The sequence below is a fragment of the Pseudophryne corroboree genome, chromosome 2, assembly GCF_028390025.1.
Source record: "Pseudophryne corroboree isolate aPseCor3 chromosome 2, aPseCor3.hap2, whole genome shotgun sequence".
In the NCBI taxonomy this organism is placed as follows: Eukaryota; Metazoa; Chordata; class Amphibia; order Anura; family Myobatrachidae; genus Pseudophryne; species Pseudophryne corroboree.
Window position 1 is genome coordinate 392,271,747 of NC_086445.1, and position 6,641 is coordinate 392,278,387.

General features: G+C 46.5%; 1 long non-coding RNA gene across 1 annotated transcript; it reads left to right on the forward strand.

The window, feature by feature from the left end:
* The first annotated feature begins 2,494 nt into the window (after positions 1-2,494).
* LOC135050823 (uncharacterized) lies at positions 2,495-2,957 on the forward strand. The gene is made up of 2 exons (XR_010241851.1): positions 2,495-2,625; positions 2,712-2,957. It is a non-coding gene; the product is annotated as an uncharacterized LOC135050823 (long non-coding RNA).
* The last annotated feature ends 3,684 nt before the right edge of the window (positions 2,958-6,641 follow it).

The window sequence follows — 6,641 nt, forward strand, 5'->3', positions numbered from 1 at the left end:
TCCAGAGGGAAGGTTGCCCAAGTCCGCGGAGCTCGGGTGAGAAGGGCATTCGTCGGAAAAATCGCGGAGCCCGAAAACCGGGTCTGAGATCAGTTCAATCCAGAGGGAAGGTTGCCCAAGTCCGCGGAGCTCGGGTGAGAAGGGCATTCGTCGGAAAAATCGCGGAGCCCGAAAACCGGGTCTGATATTTCCTTCCTTGCCCATCGCAGCGCCCCCTGGTGGGCTGAATCCGGTACTACGATTTGTGGAAGTCTTGCCGATGAGTGGAGACTGGCACCTCTCGGTCCGGGACAGGCTTCCAGGAGCCTGGGGAAAATCGGAGCATGTGGCGCAAAAGTGTCGCGCGCGCCGCCCGACACGTGACTCTAGTAAGAACCACCTCTCCGGATGTGTAATAGGAAGCACGTGCCGGGGCCTGGGCCCTCGATTCCCAGAACCCTGTATTCACGGTGGGCGTGGTCAGACAGAAAGCGCGGGCTTGGTACGGTGTGTGCGCCACAAACTCCGGAAGTGCTGGGTCTGCTGGTCGCAGTGAGGCAATGTACGGAACCGACGGCAGTGACGAAGACTATCTCCCCGACTCGTCAGAGTTAAGCAGCTCGGATGATAGTGGAGGGGAGGAGACGTCTTTTCACGGCAGGAAGGTTCTGGAAGTGTCCGGGGCTTGCTCCGCGGAGGCCGAACCAAGTCTCCATCCGGCCCGCGCAGTGTCGGTCCAGGTACTTACCCGAAAAGCAGATGGTTCGATTGCATGTAACAAGAAAAATTTCTGCCTGTGGTGCGAGAGGCCATTCTCAAAAATTGCGAGACATGTTCAAGCTGTCCACCACAATGAGCATGAGGTTGCAAGGGCACTCAGCTTTCCGAAGCGCTCCAGGGAAAGGACAGTGCAGCTAGACCTGATTCGCACCCGGGGAAACTTTGCCCATAATGTCGGGGTTCTCCGCGAGGGCAGCGGAGTCCTCCTACCGTGCAAGCAGCCGAAAGAAGCAACGGCTCCCCAAGATTTCATGCACTGTGTAAAATGTAAAGGGCTATTCTCCAGGAAGCACCTGTGGCGCCATGTGAAGAGGTGCCCGCTCCGCAAAAGTGTCAGCCCCAAACCTGGAAGAACCAGGGTGCAGGGTCTCTTCACTTACGCCACACCGCTCCCGAAAGATGTTGGCACTGGCCTCTGGAAGTTGCTGAGCGGAATGAATTATGATGATGTGGTACCGGTAATCAAAGGGGACCGCTGGATTATGCAGTTCGGTCAGCACCTCTATAACCGTCTGGGGTCTGATGTCAGCAAGCATGATTACATCCGTCAGAAGCTCAGAGAGGTGGGGCGGCTTCTGCTGAAGGCGATGAAGGTCACACCGTTGCGGTGTATGGAAGATTTCATTTGCCCACAGAATTTCCTGCAAGTGGTGCATGCTGTGAGGAGCCTGGCCGGTTACGATGACCGCACCAATACATATAAAATACCCTCGTTGGCTCTGAAGGTGGGACACAGCTTGCAGAAGATTTCAGCTATGGTGGAGTGTCAGGCACTGATGGAGGGCAGTGCCCTGACAGAGGAGCGTGCCCGAAACTTTCGGAAAATTTATGAGGCGAGGTGGAGCGAGCTAATCTCCACTGCTGCCCTGAAGACACTTCGAGAGATAAAATGGAATGCACCGCTGCTTCTGCCCTTCACTGATGATGTTAAGCGCTTGAACCTGTACCTCCTTGACCGTCAGCGAGAGTACATCGATGAGTTGTCCGCCCACCCTTCCAAACAGCAGTGGTCCATGTTGGCCAAAGTTACCCTCACGCAGCTGATTCTCTTCAACCGCAGGAGAGAAGGTGAGGTTTCCAAGATGCTGCTCTCCTCCTTCGATTTACGGCACACAGCCGATTTGCAGGGTGATGTGGCCCAGGCCCTGTCAGAGCTGGAGAAGGCACTCTGTCGTCACTTCTCCCGTATTGAGATTCCTGGGAAAAGAGGCAGGAAAGTCCCTGTCCTGCTATCCCCAAGCATGCAGAAAGCGATGGAGCTCCTCATAGAGAAGCGGACAGAATGTGGTGTGACCCCACACAATATCTACATGTTTGCTAGGCCAACAGCCATGTCCCATTATAGGGGATCCGACTGCATACGTCTCTACGCCCGGGAGTGTGGGGCCAAGCACCCCGAAGCATTATCTTCCACCCGCCTACGGAAGCATGTGGCTACACTTTCCAGAGTCCTCAACCTGAGCGATACAGAGATGGATCAGCTTGCTGATTTCCTTGGACATGATATTCGGGTGCACCGGCATTATTACCGCCTCCCGGAGGGTACCCTTCAACTGGCCAAGTTGAGCAAGCTGTTTCTGGCTCTCGAGCAAGGGAGAATGGCTGAATTCCGGGGCCACAATCTGGAAGAGATCTCCATTGATCCAAACGGTAGGTATCACTTGACAGTGTGGCTCCAGGGACTGACTGTCTAAGTGGGCTGGTGTGATCGGTTTCCCTGTCCTTCTCTATCCACAGAGCCGATCCAGGTGGTGAGCGATGACTCTGGGGATGAGCCAGAGAGTCAGGATACTGAGGTTCCCATGGGGCACATGGGAAAAGAAGCTGGCAGCGTGGTGTCGGCGGTGGATGGAGGTGCAGCTAAAGGTGGGTGTGACTGTCCATTCCATTTGAGATGCGTCCATGACTGGTGGTGGCGTTGCGTGGTGACTGACCTTTCTTCTCCCGCACAGGTGACAGAAGGGGTACCAAGCGCAATCCGTGGACCCCAGCAGAAGTGAAAGCTGTTGAACGTCACATGATTCGGTTCATTCGCTCATTCAAGGTGCCGGGCAAGAATGACTGTGATGCGTGCCTAAGGGCAGAACGACAAGCGCTGAAGGCTCGGAACTGGCTCTCGGTTAAGTTTTACATTAAGAACCGAATTACTGCTGAAATGAGAAAGAACCTTTCCTGAATAAAATGTATCTGCTGCTGAATACACGTTTCCTCTATCTCTAATTAAACCCGAAAATAAATCAGTTATGTGGGGTGTCCTCATTAGGCCGGTATTCCTGAATAGGTCCCCATGAGGAAGGTTCCAGACATATGTCCCGATGAGGATAGAAAAACAAGTATGTGTGGGTGTGCGTGTGTCCTGTGTGTGTGTGTGTGTGTGTGTGTGTGTGTGTGTACATTTTTGTGATACTTAACATTTCTCCTACAAGTGTGTGTGTATGTGTTTATGTATGTATGTATGTATGTATGTGTATATATATATATATATGTAAAGAAAGTGTAAGACCTTTATCGCGCTACAGATAAAAAGCTACACCATAGGGGAAGTACCCCCTGTTAGACAGGGTACAAATAATTAAGAATAGGAATAGTAAAGTTTCCCCAGGGAGCTGGTGATTCCCTTTGATATATCTAAAGTTCTCACTTATAATGAAAATTCATAAAAGATAGATTTATTTATTTAATAAAATAACATGCAGTAAAATATGCTGTATCACAATATGTCTACAGTGACCATCAACAAAGTTTTGTACAAATATTAGTGTTGATAACAGTACATTTCAGTCACATATCAACATGATGATTGATCTTCCTTGAAGACAAAACACAAACCGCTGTCTTAACCCAACGCGTTTCGTCCTACGGACTTCAGAGCAGCTTGTTTTAAGGACATTACATCAAATTGGATTAGCCTGTAGTGTGTTTTTCCACTTCAATTTTGAGGGTGACTCCAAATCCAGACCTCCATGGGTTAATAAATTTGATTTCCATTGATAATTTTTGTGTGATTTTGTTGTCAGCACATTCAACTATGCAAAGAACAAAGTATTTAATAAGAATATTTCATTCATTCAGATCTAGGATGTGTTATTTTAGTGTTCCCTTTATTTTTTGAGTAGTGTATATATATATATATATATATATATATATATATATTCTATAACTATATGGACCAGAGAGTCAGTGAACAAGTAGCTGGTGCTTTATTGACAATAACGCACCAGCTACTTGTTCACTGATTCTCTGCTCAAGGAGTGACAGCTTTCTTTGCATGTTTACGGATGGGATAGGCACATCCCTAGGAGTGCACCCTGCCAAGTAAACCTAGGCTACCACAGGAGTGCTGGATCTCTGGATTGTATGTATATATATATATATATATATAAAGAGATAATGTCCTTTAAATGCGCACAGACCACCAGCAGCAGTTTGGAGAGTACCCATGTTAGTGGGCCCCCAGAAAACAGTTTAATACAAACAAATCATCAAATGCGCTCAGTGTATTGCTTTTAGTTCTTTCAGAACTTTCAAATTTTCATATATGTTCAGATATACGATTCTCCAGAGTGTGGGTTTTCACTTATGATGTTGCCTGCAACAATACCCTCACACTAAAGATACCCAAAAGAAAATGACCAAGGGCCAAATTAGGCTTGATACCAAACATTTTTTATTAAAAACACATAGTAAAAATGTATAAGTTTCCATGAACATGATAAAATACAGCTATGGACAATCTGTCAATTTCACCAGATGGAAAGGTCAGAACACCCTCACCTAAACAGGTGTGAGTTCAACAGGGTGTGACAGTGAACATAGACAAGAGACCGTAGCTGATATGCTCAACGCGTTTCGTCAGGATGACTTCATCAGGAGTTAAATGGTATCGCCAAAAATGGGAAATCCTTCAAAAGGACCTCACTATGCATGAAGTATTTTCATTCTTTTAAGGATTACTTTTGACATTTAGCCACTGCATGCCACTACAAGATGGGCCAGGTGGTTGTGTTGCTTAGCTTAGTCATCCAGTTACCTCATTGCACCTCTTTATCTTCTTTGCATGATGTGCTGTTTTGGGCCTAGTTTTTAAAAGTGCCACACTGTCTGACACTGCAGTGCCACTCCTAGGTGTTTGTGCCGCACACTTGTGTCGCTTAGCAAAGTCATCCAGCTACCTTGGTTCAACCTTTTGGCCTAAAAACTATATTGTGAGGTGTTCAGAATAGACTGGAAATGAGTGGAAATGAATGCTATTGAGGTTAATAATACCGTAGGAGCAAAATTAACCCCAAGTTCTGTGATTTTAGTTGTTTTGTGGGGGGGTTTCACTAATCATCCAGATCCAAAACCAAAACCCGAAAGGGTGGTTTTGGCAAAACCAATCCAGATCCAAAACACAAGTGAGGATCCAGATCCAAAACTAAAACACAAACCACGAACAGTGCCCGCCGCACATCTCTAGTTTGTACATCTATAAAAGCCCTCTTCAAACTCTGATTAATCCAAAATGTATCTGAATCCCCTAATCCTGCTACAGAGGCAGAGAATCAGGCACATTGCTGCTCAAAGCATAAAATGAAGAAGAAAAATAAAACATAAATCTTACAAATAAAAATTTGCCATTACAGTTGTAGTAAATACAGAATAATCTAAATCGTGGGCAGGACCAGAAGGGCCGATGGCTTGATGGGCCAGTCCGGTCACACAAAGAGCCATCTGATCGGCCACCCGGCATACACTCTATGTGCTGCGAGGCCAGGCTCTCCTGACTCATGGCATGCCCCCGTCAGCTGTGGATGTGTCCTCTTCAGCCGTGTCCATACCCCCCTTGTGTATGTGCACAGTGATGTGCCAGGGCTTCTACATGGCTCCAGTCCATCCCTGACCATGGATGTCCTAATCTTGTTTTACAAACTAAAACAGAATTTATATACTGTATGTGTCCACATTATGGGGCTGATACTGAGTTACATGCAAAGCAGCTGTAGTTGCAGCAGCTGCGGAAGCCAGATCTACTACCTTACTCTTATGCGTGACTCCATAGAACTAATGTGGGGGTTCGTAAATCTGAAAGCACAAACCCATGCTGCTTATTGATTTGACGCTAGCTGACGCAGCTGTCAGTAGTGACAGCACTGACACCAGGTCCATGGTAGGTGCAAGAGATTCATCAAAAACTGGTTTCCCCTCGCAGTGCGTGTGGCTATATGCCCACAACGCTCTCATGACACTCCCACAAGTCAGGTCAGTTCCATGCACTCACATAATTGTCGCCAAGTTGCATGCCCAATTCCGCAGAAAGAAAGACCCGGCAGCATATGGACGGAGAGATGCAAACCTGTGTTGATTCGTATCTACACATTCGCTGTATGCAAAACTCTCCGTTATGTGCCCCATGCACAAAGGTCCGTCCAACTCAGCCTCTGTATCCTTTTTCAATAAAAATGCAGATATATTTTTTTGTTCCAAATGGTGTAAAACAACAGAATCACATTTTTATCACTGACGCTGACATTCTGTCATTAAAATGTATTCTACATTTAAACTAGAGCGAGCTGTATTTACTTACACATTTGTAAAAAAATGCATTACTTTGGACCTTTAACATTTGCATGTAATCAGCACTTACTTCCACACAAGGCTAGCCAGACAATAATATATCAGTACTTAGACTTGCCCAAACTGCAGTTCTGTGCTCTCTATTGTGTGTAAGTGAAAAGCCATACTATATCATTTATAACAAACTTGGCACCGTAATAGGATTCTCTTTCAATTATGCCTGGTACATGCTGGCACCATGCATAAATCTTCTGAACAAGAATGTTCGTAATAATTTATGAGTTATGATTGTTTGGAGAGAGCTCCAGATGAGTAGCCAAGTATTT